Below are 17,386 nucleotides of genomic sequence, written 5' to 3' on the forward strand. Positions count from 1 at the left end.
TCATAAGGATATCCACCAGTATACGTGGGAGAGAGGCAATGAAAGATCTATTATCGACTATGTAGTCATTGACTCTAGATTGAGGCCTGTGACAGTTGATACGCGGGTGTACAGATGAGCCGAAATGGAAACAGATCACTTCTTGGTGGTATCAAGAGTAATCTTGTTTCAAGGATGGCGGTCCAAGACCCGCAAAATGCAGGCGCCTTCTAGAGTCAAAGTTGAAAAACTCCAAAATGATTGCATAAAAGATAAATTTGAAAGGGCCGTAAATCTTAGACTGATTGATGAATGTGTGGAAAATATGAGTATTGATGCAATGTAGGAATGTTTGAAAAATGGTATGTGTGAATCTGCGATGGAAATATGCGGTATAACGAAACAAGGAAGAAAGAAAGGTGATGCTTGGTGGGACGATGGAATAAAAAAACTAGTGCAAGAAAAGAAGGAAGCATGGTTAAATCTGCTGACAGTGAATAAAGCGATTGGTAGTAGGTATGCAGAATTAAAAAGCATATATAATGAATGTAAGAAGAGATTGAAACAAGGTGTGTGTGAACGAAAGAAATTGTTGAAAGAAAAAGAGGGAATCAAAATGACCGAGAACTTCCAAGAAAATATAAATATATTCTGGAAAGCGGTGAAAAATTCCCAAAACAGTAATGAAAGTGGATGTATGACAGCTATAAAAGGAAAAAAATGGGAAAATGGTGACAAATGATAGTGGAATAAAAACAAGATGGAAGGAATACTTTGAGGAGGTGTATGAAGCACATACAGGAAATATAAGCACTGCAGCACCTCCTCAGGTAAGTTTAAATGCATATGATGGTACGACAGAGATAAGAATGGAAGAAATAAGAATTGCTGCCAAATATATGAAGAATGGAAAAGCGCAAGGTTTTGATAATGTTGCTACAGAATTTATAAAGGCGGGTGGTGAAATAATTTTTGTATGGCTGCACAAACTTTTCAACCGATGTTTAGAGGAAGAATACACTCCTCCAGACTAGAGAAGGGCTGTTGTTATGCCTCTATACAAGGGAAAAGGTGCAAGAGTAGAATGCGGAAATTATAGAGCAATCAGCCTTTTGAGCGCTGTTGGCAAAATGTTTGGAAGAATACTGATTGAGAGAGTAAGAAAAGTTACAAAGGATAGAGTGTGGGATATTCAGAGCGGTTTTATGAATGGAAGATGATGTATGGATCAAATATTTGCTTTACGAAACATGACAGAGAAATTTCTTGCTAAAAACCAAAAGCTTTTCTGCGCATTTGTCGATCTGCAAAAAGCGTTTGATAGAGTTGACAGAGAAAAATTATGGAAGGTGTTATCGGAGTACGGAGTAAGCGGAAATCTAACACGTGCCATTGCTTCTCTGTATAAAGACAGCACAGCATGTGTTAGGGTAAATGGATCATACACATCGTGGTTTGACATTCATAAAGGAGTGAAGCAGGGATGTGTTATGTCACCATGGCTGTTCAACGTGTATATCGATAACTGCATGAAAGAACTGAAAGGCTTAAGAATGGGAGCAAAAATGGGTGATTTAAAGTCAATTGTCTTTTGTATGGTGACGATGCTGTACTCCTTGCTAATAACAAAGAGGAACTGCAATTCTTGGTAATAAAGGTCTACGATGTATGCAAGAGAAGCGATTTGCTGATGAATGTCGATAAATCAAATGTGATGGTTTTTGAAAGAAATGAGAGTATGACTAAATGTGAAATCACTGTGAATGGAATTATACTAAAACAAGTAGAGGACTTTGTGTATCTGGGAAGTTTGTTCACTAGGGATGGAATGACTGAGAAAGATATTGAAAGGAGGGTGAGTGCCGGGAACAGAGTGAACGGTGCACTTAAATCGACCTTGGCAAATAAATGCTTGTCACAAGAGGCAAAATTGGCAGTTCACAACGGAGTCCTGGTCCCATCCCTGATGTATGGGAGCGAAGTATGGACTTGGAAAAACGGGGATGAAAGTAGGCTGAATGCTGTCGAAATGCGATCTCTCAGGCGAATGTGTGGTAAAACTATGTACGATAGATGCACAAATGATGAGATCCGTACATTATGTAAGGCTGAGACAAGCATTATCGACAAAATCAAGAAAGGAGCTCTGCGCTGGTTTGGACATGTAGAACGAATGGACAGTGAGAGAACGGCTAAGAATATTTACAATGCGAATGTTGATGAATGCAGAAACAGAGGAAGACCGAGAAAGACATGGCATGACCAAATCCAACAAATACTTAAAGATGGACATGTCAAAAGTCGGAATAATCGGCGCGCGTGCATGAGAAGATGTATGAATGTAGAGGAAGCGAGATCTGTATGCAAAGATAGAGTGTTGTGGCGTTCTATACTCTCTGCCTACCCTTACGGGGAAACGGCGTGATGGTTTGTTTGTTTGTTTGTTTGTTTGTTTGTTTGTTTAATAATTGTAAATATCAGTTAATGTACAAAATATATTGTAAAATATTAACTAACTAAAGCAAATAAATGAACGAATAGCTCGCGCGTTTGCCTTTTATGAAAAATTTCTCTGGTCTGATTTCCGACATGGTCGACATAAAGTTGTGTTTATAAATATGATTATTATTTTACTGTCCCCGGACTGGCATATGGAGCATAAGACTGATCGTCTTATCCTGATACCTTCCCGAAACCATTCAATATCAGCTTCGTGTACCAATGCAGTTCTCCATGCACCATTGAGTGCGGAAAGAGAGTAATGAAAAATAAATTAAAATATCAAGCATTGATCTATATTTTCAAAATTATTTTATTATATTATTATCTTGTCTTTGGCTGGTTTGGAGTGGTCACGCTACACACTGTGTGACATTCACAATTCTGTGAATGTTGAAACATTGATTGTTTCATTAAAAAAATATATCTTTGTTAGATTCTTAGCGTTCAGTTTCTTGTATGTAATACAATATACATATGACTAGCGAACTAACTGCTATCATTGTACATAGGACAAGTTACAATGAATTAAAACTAATATGTTATGCCAGGGGCTGAACACAATTTATGAGTCATAATTTAATTATACTATGTCAGTAATTATGTCAGTAACATTTTGTTAATTATTTATGTTTATTAAGTAAGTCTTCTTTGTTTATTCTCAAATGTAAAAATATTTTTAAAAAAAGTATATTTTTAAGTGTCCTCGGCACGGGTAACCACCCCAGTGAGGGACATTATTTTTATTATTAATTAAAGTTTGTAAGACAAAAAATATGAATAAATAAATACATAAATAAATATGGCGAAAATGAATGGTGTCGTGAGACAAGGACGACCAAGGAAGACGTGGCATGATCAGATAAACCAAAATCTTAAGTCTGGTCACGTCAAAGGCAGGCAGAACCGAAGGGTATGTATGACAAGATGTATGAATGTGGAAGAAGCTAGAAATGTATGCTAGGATAGACGTGTGTGGCAGTTCTCTCTGCCTACCCCTTCGGGGAATTGGCGTGATGGTAGTAGTAGTAATAAAGAGCTGAAACCTTTATTGTTGTGAAGAGATTCATCTGATCGAATTATTTCACAAACTAGGCAACGCCTGAAAACAATTTTCCAATTTTTAAACTTCTTCCTGGACCAATTGGTTAAATAAAAAAATCAAAACTAAATGTCATTTACTTCTTACAAAAATAACAAGTAACAATCTGAAATGCATTATTGGTTACCATTGTGTACAGTTTATATTTTTGTTTAGTGTCTAGGTTTCGAAAAAATACGAGAGTGGACAGGTAAGAAGGTACGTTAATTTTAAATCAATAACATCAGATATTTTTTTTTTATTTTACTTAAAAAACAGTGTGACTAATCAGTCAGATAAATTCATAATATATTTATTTGCTTACAAATAGTATATTGCACATTTTTTTTGACAAAAGTCCCAACTCCATGGGATTAAAGGTCTTGTGTTGAGTTGGGACGAGTAATTACTCGACACAGACAAACGAGTATATATTCACAAATGTTATATAGGATCAGAAACAAAATAATAGTTTAAAAAAATAAATATATGGCATATCAATTTGGTAAACAGCAAACTCAAACATTTGGAAAATCATCAATGAGTTTCCCACTAAAATCCCTCCGACTAAAGAAAATCCAGTCCTAAACTCCTCTCTTGAAAATAATTTTGGTCCTTGAGAGGACGCTACGCTATACGCTCTTCCAAAACAATGAACACTCTCGGTGCGATAAAGGAGAGATGTATCTGAGTAAAAGTTGTACAGATTTTGGTTATGGCATAATTCGTGCTCTGGGAAAACTTCGTATGAACATTTTGCTGAGATCTCTCCTTACTGCTCGACCAAAATTATGTAAGTGGTTCTTTTAGGTACAGTTGTCTCATATCCAGCACTTTCATGTATTGGAACAACTGTTTTTCTTCTTTATTCATTATTCCTTTTTCCTATTGAGTAAGAATATTGATTCAAGGTAATTTTAGATTTTTCAAATATTTTTTTTCTATTGAATATGTTTTGTAACTTCCGGAACTTAAGTTGAATGGAACACAAGATGGCTGCTTAGTGTTACATCTAGTGTATACATATATGTATATCAATGAGTTGCACGTGTTCTGACAAAAGACAAATTAAGCTAATGTTCGAATGGTGATTTCTTTGTATTTTCTTAAGTTATAATTGTTTCCGCAACTTTCATTATTAGATGAAAAAACTCTTCATGAAAAACGTTTTTTCTTGTTTTCCTTTTATTCTTGTATTTTTGAAACTTTTATGCCCGATGCAGCATCACGTATCCAAAGTACGAAAAAAAAATTAAAAATAACATTATTTTTTCTAGTATGTACATAAAAAAAATATTTATTCACAAATACATATTTGATATTATTTACGTTCGCAGCATTAACTTTGTGGTCACACATTTTAATTAATGTTAGTAAATATAAGTATTTTGAGACGTACCCTTTTCTCTCTAGATACGATATAATATATAAAAAGTCGTCAAGTGGTTAAATACTAATATTTACCAATATTAACGTTAATCTATATTTTAAGTTAGAATTCGATAAATTAGGCAGTGAAGGGTCAAATTCAAAGAAATTATTACTTTTTGTATCAAAAATATCAAATCAGATCGAATTTACATTATATTAATTTACACTAATTTAAAAAAAGACACAGAAAAAGTATCAGAGCAAAAATGATAAACATTAAAAAATAATGTGTTATTCTTTAGTTATAATGAAACTATTAGTTGAGCTAGTTTTGAAACATGAATGTAAAATATAACATTAATATTTTTGTTGTCTACAGTATTTCTTAACTTTGTCTAAGATTGCATCAATTCAATACGTTTCATATCAAATATATTTTGGTGATGCGCACATTTTCAAATGAATTTTGTACATAATTTAAAACGTTTTTTTAAATGATGCAACAAATAAAAGATACCAGTTGCTACGAATGTTTTTGGGCAATTTTTTATCTCAGAACCGGGGGTCAAATTAGTGAACCGAAGACTCATTTTGTCTGCAAAAGGTAGCGGAGGTTGTTTGTCAAATTGGTTATGTCGTGATAAAGTAATGAACCGAGATTAGGAACGCTGACATTATGTGGCCCGGAAGTATCAGTAGGTGGCGATGATGTAAGATGTAAATTGAAATGATACTTTACTATCAGAAACTAGCTTCGAATTAGCATATCATAATTATTATTGATGAAGATCAATTATTGTACATACATATTGATGAAGATCAATTATTGTACAAAAACAGTTTTAATATGGGGGATCACAGATTTACACGAATATGTACCCTTATGTTATATTTTTAGTTTAAATTCGTTTATGTTCTCTTCATATAACTGAAATACAAAATTTTATGGATGTTTGATTGCATACAACGCATAGGAGATGACTAGGTGTTGTGTGGAATAGCGGAATTAAAAAAGTATGATTAGAAATTATTAGTGAATGACGATTACACATAATTAATTTTGTTGTGTACATGTTTTGTGGAAGGAAACGAAAATGGAAGCGCGGAATAGAAACTTTAACAATTATTATCGATTGTATACTGCACAGCAATCACGTCGGGCAAGATGTATTTTACCAAGAAAACAGCTCAACATTTTTTTAAAAACTCAAAAGTGTCACTATCAAAATTTGCATTGAAATAAAAAACTCTTCAAATGTGTAACTCAAAATTCTAAAAGTGTTTGTTATGTGATGTGAATATTATTATGTGTGGTAAAAAATAATGTTGTAGAATATTTGTGATTAATTTTTTATATCCTTATGAAAGTTCGGCTCAATTTTTAAATTCGAGTACGTTATTAAAGATCTTTTAATTTTAAATACGAAATACTTTAAAGTTTTCCTACAATAAGATGTAAAAGATGTGTTTTGTCTAAATAGGGAAAAATCACATACTACGAATACTCATAAAAAAAACGTGTGAAATTTATTTAGAAAAACTAATTGTAAAAATGTTTTCGTGCATGATTTTTAAAAAGAAATTGCTTTAAACATGTCCTTACAAAACCGTGAAATTTTTGGCCTTGACAATTGTGACGTCAAGATTCATGACGATGTTCTATTTTGATTTAAACGGTCACAAACAAAGTTCGAAATTTAGCCGACCCATGACGAATTAGGAGCGTGGTCAAATGCAATGAATCGTTTTCTTGGGTAAAGTTTTTTTTTCGTGAATGTATTTCATAGATCCTTATTAATTTAAAATTGTAAAAAAACACATAGTTCCCCAATGCCCGCAGGTATATACATTTCATAATACTAACCCTTCAATGTACGTAAAAATATGTATAATTTATGTGATCATCGCTTTATTCGTTGAAAGTTCATTAAAATTCGACGACAAACTTGTTAACGTTTTTGACGTCGCGATGCGTCGACATCGGCGTCGTGTCGTCGCTGGCGTCGGCGTTGGGACGTCGCGTATCGTCAGTCATCAACTAAACATAAGGTATTCAAATATATTATCTACCTATTGACTATCTCAAGATAGTACAAATTCTTTATATTTATGTTTAATCTGTTAAAGTAGTACACAATTAAGTGAATAGAATTAAAATACCAAGTATTTGACGTTTGATAGTGATTTGTTTGTTATTACAATTCAAATAATTAATGAATAAAAATTAATATTTGTTTTTATTTATGACTATTATTTTTAATGCAATAATCATAATTATGAATTATTTCGCTACATTACAGTAAAGATATGAATTGTTAGGTTATCTTGATTGCTGTTTGTACTCCCGAAACTTTCAATACATATTTGTCAAATTGAAGCAAAATGCCACTGTGTTATGAGAACAATATTTGCCATTTAAAATGTAATAAACTATTTTATTTTTCTTCAATTCAAACTTGAGAAAAAAAGTTTTAAAGTACTCAATCATTTATTTTTGATTAGAAAGTCAACAGAAAATAACAATTACATTAATGTCGAAATCCCAGGAAATAAATAAATGCGTACATACAATAAATACATATGTTTGTATCATATCCACTCCCGGTGGTGCATAGGGGACTGCATTGGTTATTCAATTGCAGCGTATTCTGATCAGTTCAGTCTCACCCTTCAGGTGCCAGTCTAGGGACAATGAAATCTTGCAGTTTAGATCCGTATTAAAAACCAATATTTCACATCCCTCCTGTCAGGATTCAGGACCTCAAACATGGCAGGCGTACACGACAACTACTACACGAGTTGGCGGATTCATCTACACTTGATTTCCTTTTTCAGGGTTTTTACCTGAGATAAGCCACCATGTAGAAAACACTTGTCCAGGGTTCTGGTTCTATTTCACAAACAGAACTGTATTCTTCATCCACCCGAACGCAGACAAAATACATGTCTATTGATTTGCTTTAAATAATTATTTATTATTTATTATTAATTAAGATTGAATTAACGGTTTGCTTTAAATAAATTAATGGTGCCAAAAATTTAATTATTTATATATTTTTTGTTTTTTCTTTTGATTGTAAATTCATTTATTTATTTTTATTTATTCATTTTTTTCATATTATTAACAGTAATTTATAATAAAAATAATTTGACCTCTACTAAGAGTATTCGTATTAAATGTATGGTTTGTCTCATGAAGCAAAATTAGCAGTTCACAACGGGTCCTGGTCCCGACACTGATGAATGGGAGCAAAGTATGGAATAGGAAAAACAGGGATGAAATTAGGCTGAATGCTGTCGAAATGCGATCTCTAAGGCTAATGTGTGGTAAAACTATATACGATAGATGCACAAATGTTAAGATCGGTAAATTATGTAAGGTTGAGACAAGCACTATCGACAAAATCAAGAAAGGAGCTCTGCGCTGTTTTGGACATGAAGAGCGAATGGACAGCGAAAAAACGGCTAAGAATATTTACAATGCAAATGTTGATGCATGCAGAAATGGAGAAAGACCGAGACAGACATGGCATGACCAAATCCAACAAATAATTGGAAGATGGACATGTCAAAAGTCGGACTTGGAAGATGGACATGTTAAAGATAGAGTGATGTGTCGTTCTATCCTCTCTGCCTACCCTTACGGGGAAACTGCGTGATGGTTTGTTGTTGTATTTTTAAATTAAATATGGCTTTGCATTATTTTTTTGGTACTGTTATTTTGAATATGAAATAAATTAATTAAATAATTTTTTTTTCTGTAAAACATTTCAACTCATCGCAAATTTTTACCCGAAGAGCAGAAATGCACTGGACCCAAAAAAAACATTTATCGTAGGAAATAAAATTTAAATACCTAGTTCTTTTTTAAAATAGTTTCATCGTTCTCTTAAACATTTCAAAGGTAGTGCAATATGAGGTCATTATTTGATTTCGAAATTTTTGTTGAGAATACTGACACTCACTCTTTTTATAATGTACCTGCTACATAATCATATTACATTAATCCAAAGGTGTATTATATTGTTAATATGCTTCAGTAGTCTAAGCACCTACGATGTTATTAGCAAAGTCATGTATGGAGAGAGTTTGTTTTCTATATTAATATGAATTCCGACACATTCGATTTCTTTTTGTGATGTCGGTCGTTAATATGATTTTATGTTTTTGTTATGTACAATTATTTTTCTTATTTCTGAGTCCGTGTGGATGAAGAATACAGTTTTATGTGAAATAAATAACATTTATTTAACTTTTTGTACATAATGTTATTTGTACACTGGCGGGCTTATTGCGAAATGGCAATTTCTTCCAACCAACCAATAAAATAATAGTTTTATTTTTATAATTCAAGTTACAGAACATATACAATAGAAAATAAAGATTAAAAGGTAAACTCAAAAAAATAGAAATACGCGTATTCAACAACAATATTTTGAGTTTGTCCAAATTTTCACAGACAAGGACTGAATACAACTCCCTCGGGAGCTGTTTATATTAACATATTGCAACAGAGATGAAGATGCCCTGTAGATGCCCAGACTTCTATATTACCTTCTCTTAAATGTTCTTCATCTCTGTTGTAATATTTTATTTATTTATTTTCTTTTATTTAGGAAACATACAGTACATTTACAAAGTTATATAAACTAAAACTAAAAATAAAATATGTTAATATAAACGTATTTGTTTATAAATTACCTTAAATCAAGATTATTACTCAACGGAAAAAGAGGAAAAAAAAGTAATTTAAAACGTGTATTTTTATTGGAAAGAAAAAGGAGAGAACTTGGTAAGAAGTTTGACTATAAAGAAAAAAAAATAGAAAAGTAAAATAGTTTATACCTACTTTTGAAACCTTATTAAAAATATTTTTCCTAAGTAAGTTATGATGTTTTTATGGTGTTTATACTTATACATAATATTTATATATCAACGGCAAACGGTACCTAGTTAAAATGTAGGTAAGAACTTGATCTAAATATTTGACCGAAATCTTATCAAAAATTTCAAACTCGTTGTCATATTTTGTAATACTATAGTTATTTGTTATTTACAAGCCGTTTTCTTCCGCAAAAATTACGTTAGACATTACCTCATCATGTGAGGTGTTAATAAGCAATGTTTTTTTCCGCTACATTTTTACAAGAATTAATAATCCAAAAAGGAAAGCAATCAATCGGGCCATATTTGCCGGCTTATCTTTAAATGGTACTTGTTGATTCGATGGTTTAATAATTTATAAATATTATGTGGATTAGGTGAATTGGTTCAGCCGGATGAATCTCACCCACATGATAAAGGTTTTCGGCTCTTTTACTTCTAAAAGGTCAACAGATGGAAGAGCTGAAGAAATGTGGATGTGTAAACACAGGCAGAACAATTCCCTGACATTTCATGATCAGATCGAAACAGTTTATTGTAGTTCGTTGAAGATGTTGGAATTCGTCTTGCGTACTGCTAGGGTTTTTGGTAATACACGAGTACTGAGATTTTTTTATAACTGTAGCTTACAAATAAAAAATCACCGTTTGACACTGAATGAAACTACCGTTAAGTAAAAACTATTTGAAAAATACATATTGAATTAATCGAAATATTGTCTCATATTCATAACAATAATATCTTTGTTCGGTATTTTAAGAAAAAAATCCTATTTACACACAAAATAATATAAAATATATTTATATATTTATTATTCCTCTGTACTGTGGATGTAACCCCTCTCAGTACACCTATTCATAATCAGGGCTACTCCACGTGTTCCAACGAGTCATAAACACAATAAAAACACACCAAAAGATGAGTGCACTTGTGGTCTCGCGGCTAGTGACGGATCTGTGGTCAGTGATTCAAACCCTGCTCTACGTCAACTTAATTGTAATTTTCTAATAGTAAGCTATTTCACATTTAAAAAATTAACTTTAAATTGAAATTCATATTTAGATACATCATAAGAATGCATATAAGTATTTTAAAGAAAAGTTGAAGCGTACAATAAAAACGAAATAACATTACATTTTCTTATATTTTAAAACTGTTCACAGCATGCGAGTTTTTAAAATCACTATTGGGAAAAATTTGATAATATTTTTTTTTATTTTATTGAAATAAACGCCACTTAGTGCCTTTTACATATTAGTTACAAACACAATTAAATATACATACATGTAAGCATAAGTAATACAGAGCATTTAACACAATATTAATAATTAACAAATTAAGAAAGTCTAAGAAATATAAACTATATAAAATAATAAAATATTACCAGTTATAGAATTATCGATAAAAAAAAGATAATTTGGTATTAGAAATACTTCGAACCAGTTAAAAAAAAAACTTAGAAAACAATATTGAATAACATTAAAAATATATATATGTATGTATTATTATTCAAAACTAATATTTAGGTAAATCGTAGGTATATGTTTATGTATAAAACTATATAATGATGTATAAAAAATGATAAAGAGAAATATTTTTTACTTATAAATTAATTCAAGAAAAGAAACGAAAAAAGAAAAAAAAAACACTTACAAAGAAGTTTAAAACAATTTTTTAACAATAGTAACAAATAGTTACCTAGAACTATTACCAATGAAATAAAGAAGAAGAGCCGTTCTATATGTACTAAATTTCATGTGAAATGAGTCACCAACGTCCTGGTACTTATTGCCTAGAGAGTGAAGTCTATTGATGACTGCATTTTTACTATTTGATGTCCAAGTATTGTTGCCAAAGTATTGGTAGCTTTGCCGAGTTGTCCTTTTCGGTACATTAAAATTACATATTTTTGTTGAAATAATACATAGAATGGATTATTTCATACAAATTTAATAAATCAGTTATAACTCTTCTATCGCTTTGTCTTAATAATTTCAAAATAAATAGTAACAAATTATAATTTAAAAATTCAATACCAACATCTAATTTAAAATTTATAAATCGTAAAAACTTATTTTGGACCTTTTCAATACAACATTGGTGCCTAGAATAATGATGAGCCCAGATTGTAGAGTTGTACTCCAAAATGCTTCTTACAAGTGACGTGTACATTATTTTAAGTGCACCAATATCTTTGAAATCTTTAGTGGTTCTGATAATGAAACCCAACATTCTTAGAAATCTATTACTAATGCTATTAATGTGACCAATAAATGATAATTTGGTATCAAAAATAGCACCTAAATCACGTATTTCGGAAACGGATACAAGTTTGAAATTGCCAATAGAATAATTAAACATCATTGGAAACTTATTCCTGTGAAATCTCATGATTTGGCATTTCTTTACATTTAGTTGGAGTTTATTTGTTGAGCACTACGAAAATAGTTTATTTAAGTAATGTTGGATAGTAATACAATCATCAATACTGTTAATCACTCTAAAATTTTTCATGTCGTCAGCAAACAACAAAACTTCGACACCATTAAATATGTCAACAATATTGTTGATAAAAATGTTAAAAAGTATCGGACCCAAATGGGATCCTTGCGGGACTCCACTAGTCACCTCAATGGTACTGGATGTGGTGTCACAAATTTTTACTGCCAATGATCTACCAGTTAGGTAACTATGAAACCATTTAAAAATCGATCCACAGAAACCCAACTTGGATAACTTATCAATCATGATTCTATGGTTCACCTTATCAAACGCTTTAGAGAAATCTGTATACACTGAATCCACTTGTTTACGTAAATTAAAAGAGTTCATAATAACATTTTCATATATTATAAGTTTAGTCAGTGTTGATTTTGAAGGCATAAAACTGTGTTGATTTGGAATTATTATTTGATTGACAATTGAAGACATTTTTTGCAAAATTATTTTTTCGAAGAGCTTTGGTATTGCAGATTGTTTACAAATCGGTCTATAATTTGTGAAATCACATTTATCCCCACTTTTATGTATAGGTGTTAAGAAAGCAGACTTCCAACACTGGGGAAAATGTCCCTCACATAGCGACTTATTGTAGATTATATACAAGGGATATGCAAGGAAGTCAACACACCTTTTTAACAGTATTGTAGGTATTTTGTCAGGACCATAACTACACTTAGAAACTAGTTTTTGAATACTGTTTCTTATGTCAATCATCTCAATTTGAATATGAGATAATTGTATATTTATATTACTGCTTAAGTTGGTTACATAGTTAGTGTTGTTGGTATTATTATTAGTTGTATCATCATAGACATTCTTGAAAAAGTCACTAAATAGATTAACTATATCTGTTAAGTTACTACTAGTTTTTACGGAATAATACATAAAATAAGGTAAATTTGTGGTGTTATTTTTGAGGGATTTTGAAAAATCAAAATTTTTTTTAACATTATTTTTTAAAGAATCCTCAATAGTTTTTATGTAATGTTGTAACAATTTTTTTTTTTTTTTATTGCAGTCTTTTCTTAAAACATTAAATTTATCAAAACCTGACCAAGATCTGGATTCTTTGTAAGTTTTGTGTGCAGATTTCTTCATGTATATTAAATTAATTAAATTTTTATCATACCATATAGGGAATGATAATGTTCTTACTTTTGAGATTGGCACGTGAGATTCTATAGCAGTATTTAAAATATTATAAAAGCTAACAATTTGTATCTTCTAAATTATTTTTCTTTAAAAATGTCCAGTTCACTTCCGAAAAAAAAGTACACATATTGTCATAATTGGCCATGTTAATATTACGAAAAAATTTCGATGTTGGATCGTTCTGATTCTTTAGCATATGCAAATCAATATTTATGTCAAGAATAGGGAATATAATGAACAGATACCCGTAATATGATAAATATTTATAAACAATCCATATTTGTTAGAAAAAATACGATATTAAAAAATGATATGTTTTCGCTATGAGCTTACCAAGAAAAGATTTATCCTTTACTCGCATGACAAATTATTTTATTTTCTAAAGTAGCATTTTAATTTTTAATTTTTACCCATTGGCTTTCGCTGTCATCAAAATAAGTGTTCAATAAATTACAACTGTCACATCCGAAACCACGATGATCAGTATGGGCAAGAAGACATATTAGCATATTTTTAAAAACATTTAACAAATTGTGAAACATTTAACAAAAAAATTAATAGTCTTGATATATTTAACACTCCATGCAATATGTACAGAAGAGAATAAATACGCTTGATTCATGCTCTTCATCCATAATTCATTTAATCATTAAATCAAATGCAATTTTCCACTCTCACTTTCCTTCAATCATCCTTTACCACTCCTTATCATTTCCTTCTTTTCCTTTCCACTATCTTCTTGTTTTGTCCATATTTATCTTATTTTAATATATAGTATATTTATTATTTATATAATTTAAACTTCAAGCCGTCGTCGCTTTATTACAGTATTATTTAGTGAATACATATAATTGGACGGCAGGCCCTACTATGTATACATTTTATATAGTTTAAAAAATAAATAAAAAATTAACCTTTACATCTGTTTGTATTCGAAATAAATAACATAAAAATAAATAAAATAAAAAACATTTAGAACAAAGAAAAAAATTAAAAATAAAATGTTTAAAAAAATAAATGGTTACTTACTTCTCAGTGTCAGACTCCCCCCTCCCCCCTCCTCGTTTCTACCCTGCAGAAGTAAGAAACCATTTGCTTTTTTTGATATTTTATTTTTCAAAATTTTATTCGTTCTAAAAAAATATTTTAATGTGCCAATATGTCTTCTTGCGTATTCTGATCATCGTGGTTTCGGATGTGACAGGGTTTAAAGAACACCTTGTATATATGTGACAGTTTTTTTAATGTACGCTATAGAAACTTATTAACTACTCGTATAAACGAATTACAAAAATATAAATATGAAATATCTTAGAGCTCACGAGAGCTTAGAGTCACGAGCCATAATCCGACACATCCCGACCGCAGGTTTAAAAGCAAACCAAAACCGCGGTCGAAACTGCCCGAAACCGAAACTTCCGTCGGTCACTTATTTATTTTATTTTATTTGATTTATTTTGGTTCACAAACAATAAACAATACCTATGAAATTGGTATAATATATCACAAATTGTTATTTTAGATATTGTTCATCAATTATATGTGAACACAGCACAAAATATTTTAATAGATATTTTTTTAAATTGGCTAGCTTAATTGAATTCAATGATTGTAATAAAAGTTATTACAATAAATTATTACTAACAGGTTATTACAAATTATTTTACCTAACTATAATAAGTGATTTGATTTTTTAAATTACGTTGCAGTTTTCCAATAATTATTTAATGTATCGTTAAAGATATCAATATCGGCATTACTTTCTACATTATTATACAATCTTAAAATACGCGATAATGCATTAAAGTGCGCCATATTATTATTGAAGTTTGGAAGATAAAATGTTGTGTACGATCTCAATCGCCGAATGGGGACATTCAGATGTACATTCTCTAAACAAAATGTAGAATCGACATTACAATAAATTATTTTATAAAGCTATATCTAGTCTAAAATCTGTCTGCTAAATTCCAAATTATCTAGTCCAAAATGTTCAAGGCGCTGATCATAAGACTGAATTTCTACCCAGGTTACATTTCAATGTTGGGATACGAAGAATTTGTTTTTGCACATGTTCAATTAAATTAATGTCAGTTATGTAATGTGGTGCCCAGACTACAGATCCGAATTCCAAATTACTACGAACTAATGAATTTTATAAACAAATTATCGATGATACAGATTTACATATTCTGAATATAAATCCTAACATCTTTAGGGCTTTCTTTAATATTTTCAAAATAAGTGAAAAATTTAAAGCTTGAGTCAAGAGTTATTCTTAGATCTCAAATCGTGTTAACTGAATGAATGCTCATATTGTTTATACTGTAAATGATATCTTTTATAAAACCAACAAACAAAACGCCTTCGTGGTGTAATGTCTAAGACATTTGACTCACGCACGTAAGGTTCCGGTTTCGATTCCCGGTGAGAACACAAAAAAGTGCCTTTTCTCAAGCCTGGGTATTTTGTTCCGTAAATCATTAATGAAATAGGCCTCTTGACCTGTTGTGATGAAAAATAAGAAAAAGCAATGTGGTAGCGTTACTATTAACATATTACAACAGAGATGAAGAAAATTTTAGAGAAGTCAATATAGAAGTCTAGGCATCTACAGGGCTTTATGACCTGTCATTGGCTGGTTTAAGTGGCCACTTTACACAATGTGTAACATTCACCATTCTGCCCATATTTGAACATCTATTTACCTTAAATTATTTCATCTGTTGATGTTTGTGAAGTTAAAGAGCTGAAACCTTTATTTATGCGAGTGAGATTCATCTAATTGAATTATTTCAGGCAACTCCTGAAAATTTTCATCTCTGTTGTAAAATGTTAATGTTAACAGCTCCCCAGGGAGTTGAATCCAGTCCTTGTCTACAAAAATTTGGACAAACTCAAAATATTGCTGATAAATCCACCTGGTCCACGAAGAAGTTTAGAAATTAAAAAAAAAAAAAAAATCTGGCGTCGCCTAGTGTGTAGGTGAAATGTTCTTCATCTCTGTTGTAATATGTTAATGTTAACAGATCTCCAGGGAGTTGAATCCAGTCCTTGTCTACAAAAATTTGGACAAACTCAACATATTGTTGGTAGTGTTACTATTCTTATAAAGGTGCGATTTGTTCGCAATATACATATGTTTATTAATTTATTTTATTTATTCATTTATTTGACGGACTTATGCAGTCCATTCTAATTTCTTATAATAAATACAGGCGCTAATAAAATAAAATACAATTAAATAAAATTAAAGCTAGTACAAAAAAAAAATTACTACCTCAAGACAAGATCCGGTCTATCTTAGTGAATTTTTAAATCTATAAAGACTTACACCAAAAAAGTCCAGATCTTGTCTCGAGTTTACAATACGTCACAATCGGGACATTGGTGCATGCAAGCCATAGTTTCTGCTGTGTTGGCATTATATATGGCAAACTAAGTAGGAATTCAGTGTTATAAAAATTATAGCAATATTGATTACATTTTTTATCTTATCGACGAAGACTAGGTAATACTGCCGGAAGACGGTGTCGCGTCAATCGTCAATTGTTTACAAGTGCAATATAACGTCTTGCTGTAAAAAGTTCCTATTTATAAATAAATTTTAAAGTAATTAAATTAGAAACATCGAGGTGTTAAGAAACGCGTATTGCAAAGTCAGTCGTTATGGTGAAGTGTTTTAATTACAGTATTTAGTGCAACATTTGTTACATCGGACTAGTCTGTTATAATCCATTTTCCATTGTGTGACACGGAATAAAGTGGTATATAAATTAACAAAGTATGTATCGTAGTTTTTGGGTGATCTCGTGTAGGTGACGTTTCGACTGCTGTTGATGCAGGAGCCATCTTCAGGGTAAATTCAGAAGGCTCCTGCAAGGGTAACCGAAACGTCGGAACGAATCTAACCTATAC

The 17,386-nt window shown here is 31.0% G+C and overlaps 1 protein-coding gene across 4 annotated transcripts in view; it reads left to right on the top strand.

The window, feature by feature from the left end:
- Positions 1-17,030: 17,030 nt before the first annotated feature.
- Positions 17,031-17,386, top strand: part of LOC148283722 (calcitonin gene-related peptide type 1 receptor-like) — a 65,114-nt gene continuing 64,758 nt past the window's right edge. For all 4 annotated transcript variants that reach the window (XM_088243406.1, XM_088243411.1, XM_088243413.1 and 1 more), the window contains exon 1: positions 17,031-17,252. The gene's annotated coding sequence lies outside the window, so the exon portion shown is untranslated. The remainder of the gene's footprint in view (positions 17,253-17,386) is intronic.

The sequence above is a fragment of the Micrasema longulum genome, unplaced genomic scaffold, assembly GCF_059751315.1.
Source record: "Micrasema longulum isolate JH-2025_06_02 unplaced genomic scaffold, ASM5975131v1 h1tg000210l, whole genome shotgun sequence".
NCBI lineage: Eukaryota > Metazoa > Arthropoda > Insecta > Trichoptera > Brachycentridae > Micrasema > Micrasema longulum.